Below are 18,040 nucleotides of genomic sequence, written 5' to 3' on the forward strand. Positions count from 1 at the left end.
GTTTGTTTTATTTGAATTTGGGTTCATGATTTATACCATGTGTTCACTCTCCTCTGTTTGCCGACGTGACTGGAATAAGAACAATCTGAGGCACCCCGATCTTTTTGTTACCTGAAAAGGACCTGGATGGAGTGGATGTTCTGCCAGTCCACCATGGACTGCTGGTATTGTGTGGGACTTTGACTTTGTGCAGGAAACATTTCACAATACAAGTCCAGGTGATTTTGAGAGTATGTTTATTAAAGCTGGGGACAATGGAACAAGGAAGGGCCTAGGATAGAAGAAGCAACAGGAGAGACCTAGACCGGGATGCTTTGGTTCTCTAGAAATGTTATAGGGAAGAAGTAAGCCAAGGCGGGTGCTTTAACTCACTGGAGAGTCCGAGAAAAGGGGGCCTTGGAGATTGGTTCAGGGGGTTAGCTTGGGATGAGCTGCCACTGTCCATTGCTCCCCTGGCTGCAAATCTTGTGGGACCCTTAGAGTTTGGGAGATGCATGCCTGTGGGGGAAGGGAAAGGTGCAAGCATGCTCCTGGGAGGAAGAGTGTGCCCTGGGTCCTTCAGCTGGAGGTTTTTTTTTTTTTTTTTGGTTAAAAAGAGTGGGAGGGAGAGAGAGAGAGAAACATTGACGTGAAAGGGACACATTGAGTGGCTGCCACCCACACCACCCAACCAGGCCCCGGGGCAAACTGCAACAGAGGAACATGCCCTTAGCAGGAACCAAACCCGGGTCTCTCTGGACCGCAGGCTGACACTCTAACCACTGAGCCAATCCGGCCAGGGCAGCTTGAGGGTTGTAAAGGCTGAGAGTTTAGAGGAGGTCTTAGGGAAGGATCGCAACAGAATATTTATCAGCTTTTCCAGGTGTATCTTTCAGGGTCTGGTCTCCATTGATTGGTGGTCAACAGGGCAGGGGATCATTAGTCTTCACAGCTGGTCCTGGTGTCGGCCCATCTGGTTCTGCTGCTTTTCTGACCCTGGAGCTGAAATACAACTGAGGCCTAGATGTTATCTCTAGGGAGAAAAGGTCAGGGGGGTCTAAACCTCATGACCAGCGATAAGAAAGATCAGGGAGTATAAATCGTGTGGCCGGTTATATGCCAGAGGGAAAAGGCCACCCTGGGTGTGAGGTCTGGCACCAGTTTTTCCTGTTGCTAGGTACCCGGGGCTTTCTGCCCTGGTGACCTTCTGTGTCTGGCTATATATTGCTTGGCCAGTTTGTTCGCTCTCTGTCTCCATTTCCCCATTCCACTTGCCAACGAATTTTTCTACCTTCTTACTGTCCTGCCTCACTTTAAGACTGCTCTGGTCAAGTTTTTCCTGAATTTCTAAAGATCTAGCCTGTAGCAGGTTAGAGTTTTAAGCAAAAGATGAAATTCATTCATTCAGTAATTTTTAAAAAATCCTTACCCAAGGATATGTTTTTATTGATTTTAGAGAGAGAGAGAGAGGAAGGGAGAGAGAGAGATACGTTGATGTGCGAGAGAAACATTGATCAGTTGCTTCCTGCTTTCTTCATGCACCCGACTGGGGGTTGAAGCCACAACCCAGGTATGTGCCCCAACCAGGAACTGAACCTGCAACACTCCAGCCAACTGAGCCACTGGGCCAGAGCTCATTCAGTAAATTTTTATTGACTTTTCATAGGACAACACATGGTTCTGAATCCCGTAAAGGACATAAAGATGAAACAAACTGGCATCCTGCCCTCAAGGACTGTGAGAAAGTTACAGTCAGTGTGGGACAAAAGCCATACATAAAAGTAATGCTGTGATTGTTTTATGTCATTAGAAAAAGGAGAATGTTTACCGATGACTTACTATGTGAGGCAACATGCTCTGTCATCTTGCATATGACACCTCATCAGATCCTCGCAACAACCCTGTGAGATGGATTTTAGTAGAAATGGGCGAAAATGGGGATATGGGTGCAGAGTGACTCAGTTTGCACAGTGCAAATGTATGAAGCGGAGTGATAATGAGTTCAGAAAGACAGGTTGGAGCCAGGATGTAAGCGCCTGTGTGTGGCTTTGTTCCTTGGTAAAGGGAGACAGCCAAGGGTTTTGAGAGGAGTCTAGAGTAATCAGGACTGCTTTAGAGAGCAGCGCTGGAAGCCCGGAAAGACCAGACAGGAAAATGACACAACCCTGATGAGTTGGGTGACTCTTTCCTGGTATCTGCATGTAAACAAACTAAGTAGGGAAAGTATCCTCGGGCTTGGGGCTGGGGGTAATAAAAAGAGTCAATCCGCAATCTGTTACTCCAGAGGGCAGAACTGAAAGTCAGTAGATTGTGCACACTAATGCTTTAGGTATACGTATATATAAAAAAAAATGGCTTGCAGTCAAAGGGACCTTGGTGACAGTCCCAGTTCTGGGTGTTCTGGAGCAATTTGTTTATGTATCCTTGCTGAGCCTTTGATTCTTATGTTATAATGGGGTTAATAACACACACCTAGTGTGTGAGGATAGGGGCAAGGATTCAATGAGACGCAAGACAGGGGTCTTTATGGGGGATAGTCAGAAAAGCAGGATCTGGTCCCCCTAGGAGATAGCTCTTTAGTGGTGGGCTGCTCTTTGTTCAAGTGCTCTTTGTTGCCAGATAAATTCCAGTGGGTGCTAAAAGGCTGCCCGTCAGAAGTACTATGGAAGGGATTCTTGCCTCCATTAGGCAGTTGCATCAGATGACCTTAAGGGTCCGTTCCAAGTCCTGCTTTTGTTATATTTTTACATGTTGTCTCTTGTTTTAAAGTGTCCTCCTTCCTACTTCCACCCCATAGTGATAGTATCTGGCAAAATTTATAGGTACTAATCACCTATATCAGTGAGGCTGATCATAGGAATAACTAGGCAGAAAATAGATATCTAGGTCTCTAGAGCTAATTAGAGTCGAAACCACAGGAGCCGTAAACAGACTCTTCTATTAAGTCAGCTGAGCTCCAGAGTGGTGGGTAAACTCTGGGTAGCTGCTCACTGCACACCCTACTTCACTTCTGCTGAATGAAATGCTTTAGTCTTTGGGGCTTCCCCAAGATACCCAGAGGCCAGTGGTTTCAATATATTTCTTCAAGTGTTAGAGTTGCTTTTAAAAATGAAGCATTATGGTGAAGCCTAAATGTAGAACTGAGAAGAGCTGTAGCTCTGATTAAGGGGGTGGGGGGAGGGGGGGAGAAGGAGCCTGAAATCTGGCCCATTGGTTCCTTTCTCATCCACTCTGGAACCCCTGGTTCTAACACTGCTGCTCCAGCCCAGGCCAGTTTTCAGCTTTCCTCTAGTCTTGTTTTCCGGACTCTCGATGGCAGCTGTTATCAGTCCAGCTGTGGAGGGGATGGGAGGCAACTTCCTGTTATTCTATCCAGCCATCCCTGTGGGGGTGGGGCATTCCCTCCCTCATCTTCTCCTGCTGGTTGTAGAATGTGAGCCTGGGAATAGCCATCCTATGACTGGGGCTGGAAGAATGACTGGTAGCCACTCAGCCACCTTCAGAAGGCATTTGGGAGAGCAAGGCAGGCAACAAGCACGACAGACAAGTGTGTCCCTGACTGTGGAAGAGGGAATGATAAGTGGCTAAGAGGCAGGTTAAGTGGTTGTGCATAAAATATCTGAGGGGGTGAAGGGTTTTTGCATGAATGGTGGGACAGGGGGAAAAGGGAAGGACTCTGGCCAAAGCACTCTAGTTCGCACATGCATTCACACACACACACACACACACACAGAGAGAGAGAGAGAGAGAGAGAGAGAGAGAGAGAGAGAGAGATGGTTTCTGACTTTGGGATATTTGGGGTTTGGTTTATTTAAGAAATGGAGGGGGTTAGAGGTGATATAATGAACCACTTTCTGTCCTGTATTTTTATTGAGTTTTTTTCCCCCTTGAACTGAGTATAAAGAATACAAAGATATATTAAGCATGGATCCTGCTCTTCAGAGTTTGGGAAGGTAGAAAATGTGTATAGCTAGACATATATCACCGTATATTGACACTTCTGTACAATCTCAATAAGGCTGACAATAACCTTTCATAGAATAGGTAACTGATGGATGTTATAGTGACTTGGCCAAGTTACACAGCAAGTAAGTAGCAGAACTGGGCAGTGGACTCCAAGCCCTTTTTCTGTCCACTGTAGTACATGGTGAGGACAAGGACTTTAATTAATCAGACTTCAAGAGAAAGGTAGGACTTAACATGCGGAAGAAGGTCAAAAGATACAAACTTCCAGGTATAAAATAGTCATAGGGGCCGGCTGGTGTGGCTCAGTGGTTGAGTGTCGACCCATGTACCAAGAGGTCACCGGTTCGATTCCCGGTCAGGGCACAGGGCCAGGTTGTGGGCCCGATCCCCAGTGGGAGACATGCAGGAGGTGGCCAATTGATGTTCTCTCTATCAATGTATCTCTCTCTCTCTCTCTCTCTCTCTCTCTCCCTCTCTCCTTCCTCTCTCTCAAATCAATAAAGAAAAAAATATTTTAAAAAAAGTCATGGGGATGTAATGTGCAGCATGGTGACTATAGTTAATAATACTGTATCACAGCCCTGGCCTGTTTGGTTCAGCGGTTAGAGCGTCGGCCTGCGGTCCTGAGAGACCCGGGTTCGGTTCCCGCTAAGGGCGCGTACCTCGGTTGCAGTTTGTCCCCGGCCCTGGTCGGTTGTGCGGGTGGCAGCCACTCGATGTGTTCCTTTCACATCGATGTTTCTCTCTCTCTCTCTGTTCCTCTCTCTCCCCCCCACTCTACCTGAACAAAAAAAATGGAAAAGTGTCCTCGGGTGAGGATAAAAAAAATAATAATAATAATACTGTATCACATATTTGAAAGTTGCTGAGAAAATAGATCTTAAAAATTCTTTACCAGCCCCCTCCCCCTCATACAGAAGAGTGGGGTTTCCAGTTATACCGCAGGAAGAGAATCAAGCAGAGATCTGTGAGGAGACCAGTTTGACTTTAGTAGAATGTTTCCCAGGACTGAAGTGGGAGATAAGGTGAGAGAGGTAAATAGACCAGATTAGGGAGAGTTTTAAATGACTAGACAGAATTACAGAGAAAGGGGGGCGGGATTTAGAGGGGAAGATCTTGATGGCAAAACCAAACAGTATTTTAGCAAACTCAGGAGTCAGAAGTATAAGATAGGAGCTTGGAATTGTGTGGGTTTGACAATGGTCATAACATAAGGGTCTGGAAGAGCACTGGCTCTGGTCATGGTTTGTTTTTTTTTAGCCTCACAGTGTTCGGATGAGTGTAGATTGTGGGCAATCTTCAAAGTAAAGAGAAAAAATGGCTCTGGAGTCAAATGGACCTTGGTTTCAACCCCAGTTCTGGGAGTTCTGGAGAAATTTACTTAGGTAACCTTGCTGAGCCTTTGATTCTTATGTTAAAATAGGGCTAATGGCGGGGGAGAGGGTATCTGTAATAGTGTCAACAATAAAAATAAAGTTATAAAGAAATAAAACTGTTAGATTAAAAAGAAAATGTGGCTAATGACACTCACTTTACCAGATAGTTGTGAGGATTAAATGAGGCAATTTTGGACTCTGCATCCCTCTACAATTTTTGGCAGGATGGTGAAATGTATAACGTTGTCATCCATCAAAAACAAACAATAAAATCCAACAGAAAGTCAATAATTAATTCATTGTACTTCCAGAAGATGATGGATAACACATAGACTACTTCTATCGCATATAAATAGAGCCACTTTTTACCATTCAGTTCAGCCTTGGAGCAGGTCGGCAAATTGAAAGAACCATCTCCTGAGAATCTGTTCTGTTAGCCAAGGGGATTATACAGCATGATATCCGTCGAAGGTAAATGCTGGTTAATTCTTAATTGATAGCTTAGCCTCTGCAATTGGTTCCATTCAACAGTAATTATTCTCCTGTGGCTGGTTCAGCTCAATCGTGAGTTCCTCTTCTTTTCAGTTGTGCATGAAAACAGCAGCGCTCAGGTTGTGAAAGGGATAAATAGTAATTTTTCTTATTTCAGAGGTTCAATTTTATTTGCCTGGAAGCTCGCGCGGTGGGCTTGCTTTTCGTCGCTAACAGCAAAAGCAGTCACATGGTCGGTTAACGCTGCAAGTGAACGATTCGGAGCTGGGTCGCCTGGCCGAGCCTTCGTCCCCGAATTCTCCCCAAGTGCCGGTGAAGTTCTAACTTTCCCGTCGCGGGAACACCCAGCAGTCCCAGGATAAAAGGGCAGAGCGGGCTGGCGTTCCCCTTTCTTCGCCTGACTTGAAGCTAGCCATTTTCTGCTCCACGCACCGCCGGTCTCGTCCTTGCCCGTGACACACAGGCAATTGTTTCTCCTAAAAAAGGGGGCTCGGGTGGGTTAGTTTCATTTCTGATCTGGGACAGAGCACATATGCCAAGAAAAGTTGAAAACACGACCCGCGAGGTTCTTCCCCATATATCTCCTTTCCTTGGAGATAGCAGGAAAGGCAGCATTTTTTTTTCCATCAACACCCACTTCCAGCCCTCGTCTGGCTCAGCGAGGAATGTATAAATTTAGTTGACTCCTCTGAGTGACTGCCGCCCGGCCCAATCAGCGGGAGGCGGCGCGCTGCCGGCCCCTCCCCCTTGCGGCCGCTCTTTGGCTAATTCCTGCAGGGAGGAGGAGAGAGGGCGGCGGTGGGAGGGGGAGGTACCTGGGCCGGGAGTGATGTCAGCTCCCAGCTCGGTGTCTGCCCGGATTCCTGACATGGTGTAGGGCCCGGAGGGTGGGGACGGCGGGACGGGACAGGGTTCGGGTTTGCCAGCCTGTGGCGGGGCCGGAGTGCTGCGACTTTGAACTCCGGGGGAAGGTGAACCAGAACTTTTGGAACTAGTGCCGGCGGCTTCCAACCCCCAGGTAAGGCGTTGGACTGCTCCCGGGAGAGGAGTGGCACCGTGGTGTGGCTGCAGCTGGGTGCAGCCGCTGCTCCTCCTCCCGGGGTCGGTTTCCTTTTCCTTCTCACTCTCTTTTCCCAATGGGAACGGGCACTTTGGGGGGTTGCTGATGGTAGGGTTTAACTCCCGGGGCTCCCAATTAGCTTATGTGTGAAAATACCTCTGGGATTGGACGTGTAAGGTCTTGTCTGTATCCTTAGACCTCCCCCCATACACCCTAGTCTCCCAATAATACTGGAGAATCCCGATCAGAGAAGTGTGGGGGTGGGGGTGAGGGGGTGGGGGCAGTTATTTTAAAATGTCACAAAAAGTTTATGAAATACTGACTCAGAGAAGTGGTGCTCTTTGAGAGAGAACAAAAGTTTTGTATCTTTTTAGCCCCGTATGGCCTATTACATGGTAATTTAAATGAAAGCATATAGATATTCTTGTATATTCTTATATAGCAACATAAAAAATCTTTTTATATAGTCCAGTCAGGATGTGAGAAATTCACTTGGGGTGTATTCATCATGAGCTTGTGGGAAAACTAGTGTCTTGGGACCACAGTTGTAAAACTCCAACTCATTCTCACTCACATTTTAACTGGGAATTCCTTTCCTTGTCAACTTTGTGATCTGAAGGGGTTAGGGCGTCTGCTGAGAATCTTCAGATGTGTATTCTGTGGCTGGGAAAAGGATGACGGCTGGTAGTTGTGTTTTCAGGGATCATATTTAGAGAAGGGAGTTTTAACAGGGAAATGTGGCAGAAGGCGTGGCATACAACCTCTTAATTATAGGAACATGCCTTTTTCAACATGTGGGACCAAAACAAATCCTTCCTTTCAATAAGAAGTGCAGGGAGCAATAGAATGAGGATTTAATTTAGTGTCCAAGTTTGGCAATTAGGAAAGCAATTGCCTACCAGGAGGAAAAGATGGTTTGAGAACTGGAAGTATAGAATTCTGATTTTTGTTTATTTCCTGTTTCCAACCATTCCCCACCTCCCCTGCTTGGAGATTTGTGTGCCCTAACTGGGTGTGATTGATTTTCTGGGGCAATAAACTTAACTCCACAAACTGATTCAGAACTCTCACTTATCAGTGCTTAAGGCTCTTTCTTTTGGAGAAGGAAAAAAATGTCTAGGCTGAGACTCCTGAGTCAAGTTTCCCTTTTCATTCACCACTGTTCCCCACAGTGAGGATCCTTCTGTTGCCAGGTCTGGGAGGAAATGGGCGTGGACTTCATTGTGAGTCAAAAGCTGCATCCCCCTGGTGCCTGAAGGAAAGGGCATTTCTAGGAGATCAGGAAAGAAAGAAGGCGCAACATTGCATCTAATAAACCCAAGTCAGGAAGTGTGGAGATACAGGACTTCATAGATGGGGTTCTCTATCTTTCTAGCCAGATGACAATTGAATTTCAGAGCTAGAAGGAACTATTTTGTTTGCTGTTGTTTATAAAACCACCTGGGTCTATATCATTCTGAAAAGATTAATTAACACGGGATGGAGCAAGATCAGGGTTTTTGCAAAGGAAAGGTGTGCTTTACTGGAAAGGCCAGAACATTTTAATTTTGTTTTGTGTTTTAGACTTGGAACAGAAATTTCCTAATGGCTCTGAAGTACTGGTGGACAAGCCTTTTTCTATTTGTGTTCTTCTATAGGAAACACATAAAACATACTGAATTTTTTCAGTAGGAAAGAAAAGGAGGTGATGTGGAATTCCTGTGGGCTGATGTGAGCTCACTGGAGCCCTGGCCGATGGACTGTTTGAACTGGAGTTTGTAATACCCAGAGATGGAGCTGCAAAAACCAGTCAAGTAAAGAGTATCTTTGGGATGTTATGCTAATGTGCCAAATTTAGATTTATGCTTTTCAAACTAGTTCTGGTTTAGGGACTTGAATATGCCAAAGCTTTACATTTTTTATAACAGCTTTTTCAGTAATAACAGTAATTTTACATACTTAGTTTTAACCAATATTTCTTTTTCTTGATCCTTGTTTTCTTGAGGCAGGTGTGGTATAGTAAAACATGGTACTTTTAAAGGGCAAAACTTGTAAGATGTTTGTTATTGAGAAAGGTAGGCTTAGGCTTTGATTAAATTATCTTTGACCAGCAACTGTCAGTAGTTCTGGTGGCTACTTAAAAAAAAAAAAAATTGGGTAATCTGGCCTTTGTGAACAAATGTTGACTTGAAATCTAGGGCACACTGTAGTTCCAGATCAATAGTGCCCATTTCAAGGGCATCATAGACATTTTTGGAAACAAGTTCAGTGAGGGAGAGTTCGTTGACTGTTTCTGTAGTCTTTTTGTCACTCGCTGTACCGGTATGAGATATGTCAGAACAAGGTCATTTTTCCCCTTCCGTTACTGACTAGTGGACTTCTTTTTAAAACCTGCCTTTCATATTCACAAAATATTTGCATTATGCAGTTAATTTAGATTATGTTGGTGATTTGTTACATTAAAATTAACTTTTTGAGTTTTTTATCTCCTATTTTTATAAGTATCTGTATCCCAAATAGCACATTATCCAAACTGTTAACTAAAAGACCTCATTCATCATTCCATCCTTTCAAAGATATTGTGTGTTTCAGGCCTGATTTGAATCACCTTTTCAAAACGAGTGAGTAAGTGAATTAATGAATGAATATACATTCATCTTTGGGCCTGTGTCTTGATTCTTTATTAAAGAAATGTTGCTTCATGGTGGAAACACAGGCAAGAGATATTGCATAATGATGGCCTTTTATTCCCAGAGATTTCCCTGGAAGGCCATATTACTTCTGAAACTGAGAGAGAGAAAAAAAATCACAGTTAAGTAGCCAATTGTGAGATCTTACAGGGAGCCATAATTATGATTATTAATTTAACCATGGTCGAACAGATGGCTTTAAGTAAGAGATTCAAAACTGTTAAGGTTAGTGACGCTGGCTGTTGTTTGGGGATAAAGGGAACCAAGTGTCTGCCCTTCAGCCAGCATTTCTCTTCTACTAAAGGTTGATCATTTCATAATTAAATCAGTCATCAAACTGTCCAAAACTTGACACTATCGAAAAACTGCTCTGGGCTTGTGTAGTTCCTTGCATCTGTGGTATGTTATGTCATTTGTTTCTCAGATTCATTGCAGTGCATGTCAGAACCTTTTCCCTAGTCGAAAGCCTGCAGCTTTTGTGATATGTATCACCACCATGGAGACTGATGCTTTATTAAATGGAGTTAATGGATTAAAAAAACTACACTGAACTAACCCCCGCTATAGAACATAGACTCTTCTGTTTCTTTTATACTCTTTCTTTTCATTTCTTTTTTGTTTTTAATTCTCACCTGAGGAGATTTTTTTTTTCTATTTATCATCAGATAGAGTGGGAGGGAGGGAGGGAAGAGGAGAGAGAGAGAGAGCAAGAGAATAAGAGAGAGAAACATGGATGTGAGAGAGACACATAGACTCTTTGCCTCCTGCATGACCCCGACCAGGGCTGGGGATGAACCTAAACTGAGGTACGTGCCCTTGACTGGAATCGAGCCCGTGACTCATTGGTCCTTGGACTGATGCTCTATCTGCTGAGTGGAACCGGCCAGGGCTTACACTCTTTATTTTAAACATAGCCATTATTGATGCCACTTTGGCATTAGTTGATAATGTTTCAAAATGCCACATGGTGAGAGTTTCTTTCACTTTGATATTTTTTCCAAGTTGAAGGATCTAGAACAACAAAAAAATGGATTTTTGATGGAAAAAATGAGCCCCTCCAGGAGTTTTATGTTTGCACACTTGCTGGGCAGTTTTTGGGGGAGAAGAAGCTCTGAGTGAAATGTGTACCAGTCTGTACCTGTTGAGAAGAGCTTTTTTTCTGAAATGTGGATTTGGATTCAGGGGTCCAGATGGGTGTGTGGTCAGTTTGTGAACTTTGCTTATATATCTCCCTGGAGCTTGGTGTGACTCACTTTTTTTTTTAAGAGAGAGAGAGGAACATCTATCGGCTGCCTCCCACACACACCCCTACCAGGGATCAAAACTGTAATCAGGGCACATGCCTGGACCGGAATTGAACCCACCACCCTCTGGTGCATGGGATGATGCTCCAACCAACTGAGCCACACTGGCCTGGGCAGTGTGACTCACATTTTGACTGGCTCACACACACATCCTTGTTTTTGTTGGCAAGTGGAATGAGTTCGGAATAGAAAGATCATTTAGTGGTTTCTGTTCGGTGGTGCACCTAAAAATATTCATGACTTGAAGGAATTGTATAAACTCTAACTGCACTGAATTGCAGTCATTCTGGCAGAGACTCATGTCTGAAATATGGATCATGGAGGAAGATCAAGTATTATAATGTTTGGGTCTGACCGTAGATTTTATGGACTTCCTGTGAACTCCAGAGTAAGGCTAGGTAATTTTACCTCTAGTTTAGGGAAGTCAAACATTTGACATAAAAACAGATGCACATTCAAGGGAGCAGGTGTGCTGATTTCTAGTGTGTGTGCCTTTGTTAATAAGGGAAAACTTGATTTTACTGGTAAAGGAGAGACTAAAATGCTGTGGCAAGTCCATTCTTAATAAGTGGCCAAATTCTTTAGGCAAGCAAGAAGTAGGTAGGCTCATTGAGAGTAGGAACGCTTCTCTTGTTGTGAATATAATACTGTACCACATCACTAAATATGCTCATGTATTACCTCCTATTTCTGTGCCTAGGATCCAGCTCAAAGAGGTCCTTTTGCTGGCTTTTTGTCATTCTTCTTTTCATCTGTAATATTTTAAGCAAATGACATCTTGCCACCTCAGAGGTGAATGAGGTTTTTATGCGGAAAGTTCACTGAATTTACTTTTTTGGAAGAAAGGGAAAACAAGGCTAAATCTCTATGGCCTATTTTCTTAATATAACTTGATAGTGTGACTGCAGTTGCATAAATAATGTCCCTGCAATTGTTATCCTTTCCTAAACATGTTGTTTCTCATAACAACGCATAGTAGAGGATTTGGTTGTTTGAACTGGGATTTGAACACGCTCTACTTTTTTTAATGAATGATGGAAGTGTCGAATGAGCTGGTAGGTTCTTATCTAAATTAATCACAGGAAGTGGGTAGTGGGAGGCAGGGAAGCAGTGACAACTCAGAGGAAACACCCTGGCCGAGCCTGTGAGTCCGCCAGGAGGATTTGCCTGAAGCCACCTGGACTTCATGCTTTTCCTCAGGAGCAGCTGCTTGGGTGCTTTTGTCAAACTGTCACATTCTCCGGCCTTCGCTCCGATCAGTGTGTGACTTTGCACAACCGAGAGGGCTTTAAACACAGATTTAAGGCTCTTTTATTGCTTTTCTCTCCTCAGGGTACTTGATTCTTAGGACGATTTGTATTGTGCATCACTGTGTGGGGCAGACACAGCTGGATGCTCGACCAAGTCTATTCCACCCACTTCCCTACAGCTGAACTCTTTTGTGTAATTTGCCACCATCGGCGGTTAAAACCAACACCCCCCCCCCCCCCGCCACACACAAAACTTGATTTCCCAGAATCCCTTGCAGTTGGGGGTGTCTAAGGACGTAGCCCTGGCCAGTGAGATGTAAGTAGCTAGGTGGGGTCCCCCTTATATGGGAATGGACTCTCTGTGCTCACCTGTTAGGGCCCTTTGCTCTTTGTACTTCTTTCCCCTGGAACATGGGTGCTGCTGTCTAAGGAGAGGAGCCACCCTGTGACCAGAGGCAAGAACCTTGCGGGGTAAGCAGGCTGGGGAGCCGAAAGCATTCTGGAACTGCTGTATCAGACCTCTTCTGCCCATCTGCTGACTATTGTTGGAGAAGAGAGCATTTGATTAAATCACAGAAGTTAGATCTGTTACTTGCAGCCAAATATGATCTTAACTGAGTTTAAATTTTGAAAAAGTCATAGTTCATCTTTTCTCTAAGAATGAAAAGGTGGAGCCCTGGCCAGTTTGGTTCAGTGGTTAGAGCATCGGCCTGCAGACAGAAGAGTTGAGGGTTCAATTCCTGGTGAAGGGCACTTATCTTGGTTGCAGGTTCGATCCCTGGCCCTGTCAGGGTTGTGCAGGAGGCAATCAGTTGATGTGTTTCTCTCACATCTATATCTGTCTGTCTGTCTGTCTGTCTCTCTTTCTCTTTCTTTCTTCCCCTTCCCTCCTCGTACTCTATCTAAAAATCACTGGGAAAATATCTTCTGGCAAGGATATTTTTTTTAAAGGGTGGCATTCTATGTTACAAAAAAGAAAAGGATTTGGACTTCGGAGCCCTACAGACTCTACTTGTATCCTGGCTTTGCTATTTATTACAGTCTAATATTGGCAAGTAATTCAACGTTTCTGGGTCTCAGTTTTCCCATCTGTGAAATGGTGGTACTGATATTTGTTTCATAGAATTTTTGTCAGTATTAGAAATAATTAGAAGTTATTAATAATAATAATGGCACATTTGTTACATAGATTTTCAACAGATGGTGACAGTTATTCCCGAAGGACAGTGTAGTGAGGAGCCTGAAGAGGGGGAGGCAAGTAATTCAACTTCTAGTGGGTTCTCAGTAAACATAGATCAAATGGCTGAATAGGCTTTATAGCTGCCACCACTCGCCCCATCAGTTCACCATTTATTTTAACCCCCATCTCTTATTTTCAGGCCCACCTGTCTAAGCCAGCAGAGTTAGAGCTTTTCTGTTCTCCAACTTCGGCTGGAAAAAGCAAAGGATGTCCTTATGAAAAATGTATTGGCTACAGCATAGATGTGAAGGGAGTGGGCTCCAGAGTCAGACAAAGGTAGACTAGAATCCCTTGTCCTTACCAGCTGTGTGATTTTGTCTCCTGTGAAATGGGAATAGTGGGGTGGTTATGAGGAATAACTATACTAATGTATGGGAAGCTCTCACACCTGTTTGCCTGGCCCAGAATAAGCATTGGATTGATGACAGATATTCTTATTGCATATTGAAAAAAGTGCAATTCTTGATTTTGGTTTGAGGTCCTCTTGGATATGTAAGGACAAATAAAAGATGCTCTTTACCCTAAGAACATTCATATGCAGGAGATGGGGGGAGGGAGGGGATGACCCTTTTTATACATAATTGTAATAAGAAACAGATTTCAGCCCAGCTGGTGTGGCTCAGTGGTTGAGCATCGACCCATGCCCCGAGAGGTCGCTGGTTTGATTCCCGGTCAGGGCACATGCCCAGGTTGTGGGTCAGATCCCCAGTGGGGAGCATGTAGGAGGCGGTCAATCGATGTTCTCTCTCATCGATGTTTCTATCTCTCTCTCCCTCTCCCTTCCTCCCTTTCCGAAATCAGTAAAGAAGAAGAAGAAGAAGAAGAAGAAAAAAGGCTTGAACATGTGGAGTTTGAGATTCCATCATGACCCACAATAGCCTACCTTTGTTTTCTCAGCATGCAAATGGGTAAAAGAGTAGTGCCTGTCTCATTAGATTTTTAGGAGAATAACAACAACAATAATAGCTAATGCTTACATAGAACTTGGTATGTACCAAGCACTGTTCTAAGGTACAGGTAGACAGGGTGATACGAAAGAAACAAAACAGAAGTGGGAATGGGTACAAAGGACAGGGATAGATCCAAAATCAAGTGGAGAGTGGCCCGTTAGCCTTGAAACCCATAAGAACCTTCTTCAGACGGGATGGAAGAAAGGCTAGGGGAAGACAGAAAAATGTGGTTGGAAGACACAAGTTGAGTAAGTTCCCCTCAGGCAGTCTGCATTTTTCAGCCTAATGGGAGGCAGTGACACGAAATTTATAGACAGGTAGCTCAGGCTCCTGAGGCTGGCTCTCAGAGTTACTGGTACAGAGGAAAAAATGTGAAGGAATGACAGAAGTGTCTCATCTAAACAACACAAACTGACACATTTGCCGGGATGTGTCTCCCGGCAGGAAATGAATGAACTGAAGTGGAAAGTAGTGGTACAGAAAAGAAGAGGAGAATGAAAGGAGACAAAGGAAAACTTGACTGTATTAAAAGGAGGAGTTTGTAGACAACCAGACCTAGTGGTTTGCAGAACCGCTGCCCAGGGAAAACCTGAGCCCTCTGAGTGGTGAGACACAGCCTGGTTCTGGAACCACAGTCGGGGTTTGGTTAAAACCGAACCACCAAAGCACTGGGAATCCTTTAAGGAAGGGAGTTGTCAGCAGAGAGGCCTCTGCACCAATGCTGCTTCTGGTAAGGTTTTCTTTGGTCTTCAGCTTAATTATTTCAAGAGAGAGCTTTAGTTGGAAAGACTTGGGGTTCCCATGTTGCAGCAGATTTGCTGTAGTAATGACATTAGGGGGGCGGGAGAAAAAGACTGAAGCAGTTCAGTCATCCTCAGCATGGCGCTCAAAATCAGCCCCACTCCCATCAGGCCGTCGGCGGTCTCTTGGGAACTGCATTGAAAGACATCAGTGAAAACTTACCCAAGTGTGTGTAGCATATTTAGATAGTTGTCATATTCTTGAGTTAAACGATTCTCTGCTGGACCAGCTATGGCATTTTGGAGCCCAGTGTAAAATGAAAACGTGTGGCCCCTTGTTTAAAAAGCCCTGGCTGGGTAGCTCTGTTGGTTGGTTGGAGCGTTGTCCTGATGTGCCAAGGTTGTGGGTTCGATTCCCGGTCAGGGCACATACAAGAGTCAACCAATGAATGCATAAATGGGTGGAGCAACAAATCGATGTTTTTCTCTCTCTCTCTCAAATCAATAAAGGAAATTTAAAAAGCAGGATAAAAGTGCTGTTAACAGCTCTTTCTTTTTGTCTGCAGTATTCCTCTTGACTCATCATAGTGTTTATTTGCTATTTAATGTCATTGTAAGTGAAAAAAAATTAGCATGAATTTTACTGTTCATCTTTATATTGTGCAATGCTAGTTTTAAATGCAAAAATAAAAGCTTTTAACATGTATGCAGAATTACTGAAATGGCACACTTCCTATTTTGTTGGCTATATTTATATATATTGTTCCTACCGAAACAGTGGAAAAACTACAAAACTAACTTACTGCTTTTATTTTACTTCTTGATTTGTGCATTGTATCAATCTTTGGTTTACAGAAGGAAGGGCTGCCATAAGGAAGGACTGAAAGGAAAAAGAACTACAGGTTTCTCTGTCTTTCCATTTCCTTCTGTGTTATCATTTTCAGCAGAAGTGGGTGGCTAATACAGGGAGGTAACGGGAGTAAGAGGATGTGTTAGGAATCCTTGGTTGCGTTTCTTAGAAAGACATTGGTTTGAACGGAAAGCATGGCTCTTGGGGCTGTCAGCACCCACCCATCTGCTTACTCAGTTTTTGTACCTCACTTTGAACTAGTCTTGCTGAACGCCCATGCATCCTGAGTCCACAGAAATTCTGTGCTCATGGGGCGTTGCAAGCACTATGTATGAATAGGGCAGCAAGGAATTATGTGGCCACACACACTGAATGGGTTCTCCTCTGCTCACGCGCATGCTCCCTTGTCCCATCAGACCTCATTCACAAGCACACGTTCAAAGTTACCATTATTATGAATCTCAAGATGTTGACAGCACAGCATTAAACCAACTGTGGAGCCTGTCTGAGCATAGGGTTCTGTGTGACTACAGAGGTCACAAATCCATGAAGGTGACCCTGTTCTCAGAAGTCAAAGAGATCACTTTAAGCTTGAGTTTCCCTGTAGTCTTAAAGACTTACCTTCATCATCAAAGTTTGCCATGGGGCAGGTGTATGTCTGGTGTCCTAGGGACCCTCCTGGACATCAGCACCATTTTGCCTCTCAAATATATTTTTAATAACTCTCCATTGCCTCTACTATTGCCTCGGTTCATATCCCTGTCATCTCTGTTAGTCCTCTCAGGTGGTTGTCTTCTCCTGGCTTCCTGCAGTTAATTTTTTACTTGTATCTACACCTCATGTTCAGACAAATCTTTTAAGTGAACCTTTGGCATGAGGCCACCTTTTCTGCTTCTTTTGATCTCCTGCAGACTATAGCTCACAGCAGAGTCCTCGACTGGATGGTCCTGGTGTAGAGACTGCATGCAGTCTGGTTTGACCTACACAGTATGTATTTTACGAAATTAAAGCCAATACTCAAAGTTTGGGAGATTTCACCTGTTGAAATTCAGATTTTGCAAAGAGAAGATCTGGTTACTTTGGGCTGTTGTTTTGCTGGGTGGTGCCCTAGGGAACAGGAATACCCATGGATTTGGGGAGGAAGATCATTTGGGTTTGCTTTTAGGGCAGACTCTTTGTTCTGGCAAAATCATCACTCTCATTTATGTAAATTTAAAGCAAGTATCTGAAGGAGTGCTGTGAATCAATTAGGAATGCTGATCTTTTATCTGAGAAATTAAGCTCTCCACCTTCATAATGCAAGTTGATATATGCTTTATAGCAGCCCTTGGTTGCTTTGTTAGGAGAAATTTTTCTTAGGTCTCACTTGGCCATTGTCACTACTGGTCACCTTGAGGTCACTTTGTGATCTCGTCTGATCTTGATCTCTTTCTCCAAGTTGGTCTTCCCCTGTCCCCTGTGCTCAGACCAGGCACTGCACCCTTGGAGTGCTTTTGGGTCTTCTCAACCTTCCTGCTTTTTCTATTGCTCTTCTCTTTGCCTGAACCCTCCTCTTCCCTCCAGGCCCACTTAAAGCAGTTCAGGAAACCTTTGCTGAGAGCCTCAGTCAGAGCTCAGCCCTGAACTCAGGTAGTGAGAGTTTTAGATTTTTAAATGCTCAAGTACCAAGAGGGTGCTGGCTCAGGTTGCTTTCTAAGGATCCTTCCAGCCCAGTGATTCTGAGATGCTGTGATTCTCCCAATGCCTGGGCCTGTTTATTGCCACACATTTGGTATGTAGTTAGTTTCTGAGATTGTACTTTGTGAAAGGAACTTTGCTTGCACTGTTCCCATTAATTATGAGGGCAACACTAGCTTGATCTCCATTTTACAAATGAGGAAACAGAGTTTTCTCCAAACTGGACACTCTAAATGGATTATCTCTGGTTATGTCTTATTTCTCCAAATAGGTTATATACTTGTTGAAAGCCATGACTGTGCCTTTGTTGCTAGGCCCTGTTACCCAGCAGGGACTCTATAGTGTTTCTGTGATGAGGAGGATGGTTCACTCCACCAATATGTATTGAGGTCTAGACGTGGTGATGCAAAGGAGACTCAAGTGGGAAAGATGGGTGTGTGTCAGTTATACTGTAAGATATGCTTCCCACCCGTGCACAATCACTGTA

The 18,040-nt window shown here is 44.1% G+C and overlaps 1 protein-coding gene across 4 annotated transcripts in view; it reads left to right on the top strand.

Moving 5' to 3' along the window:
• The first annotated feature begins 6,685 nt into the window (after positions 1–6,685).
• Positions 6,686–18,040, top strand: part of PPFIBP1 (PPFIA binding protein 1) — a 166,474-nt gene continuing 155,119 nt past the window's right edge. For all 4 annotated transcript variants that reach the window (XM_036252628.1, XM_036252624.1, XM_036252627.1 and 1 more), the window contains exon 1: positions 6,686–6,831. The gene's annotated coding sequence lies outside the window, so the exon portion shown is untranslated. The remainder of the gene's footprint in view (positions 6,832–18,040) is intronic.

This window comes from Molossus molossus, unplaced genomic scaffold, assembly GCF_014108415.1.
Source record: "Molossus molossus isolate mMolMol1 unplaced genomic scaffold, mMolMol1.p scaffold_m16_p_10, whole genome shotgun sequence".
Lineage (NCBI taxonomy): Eukaryota > Metazoa > Chordata > Mammalia > Chiroptera > Molossidae > Molossus > Molossus molossus.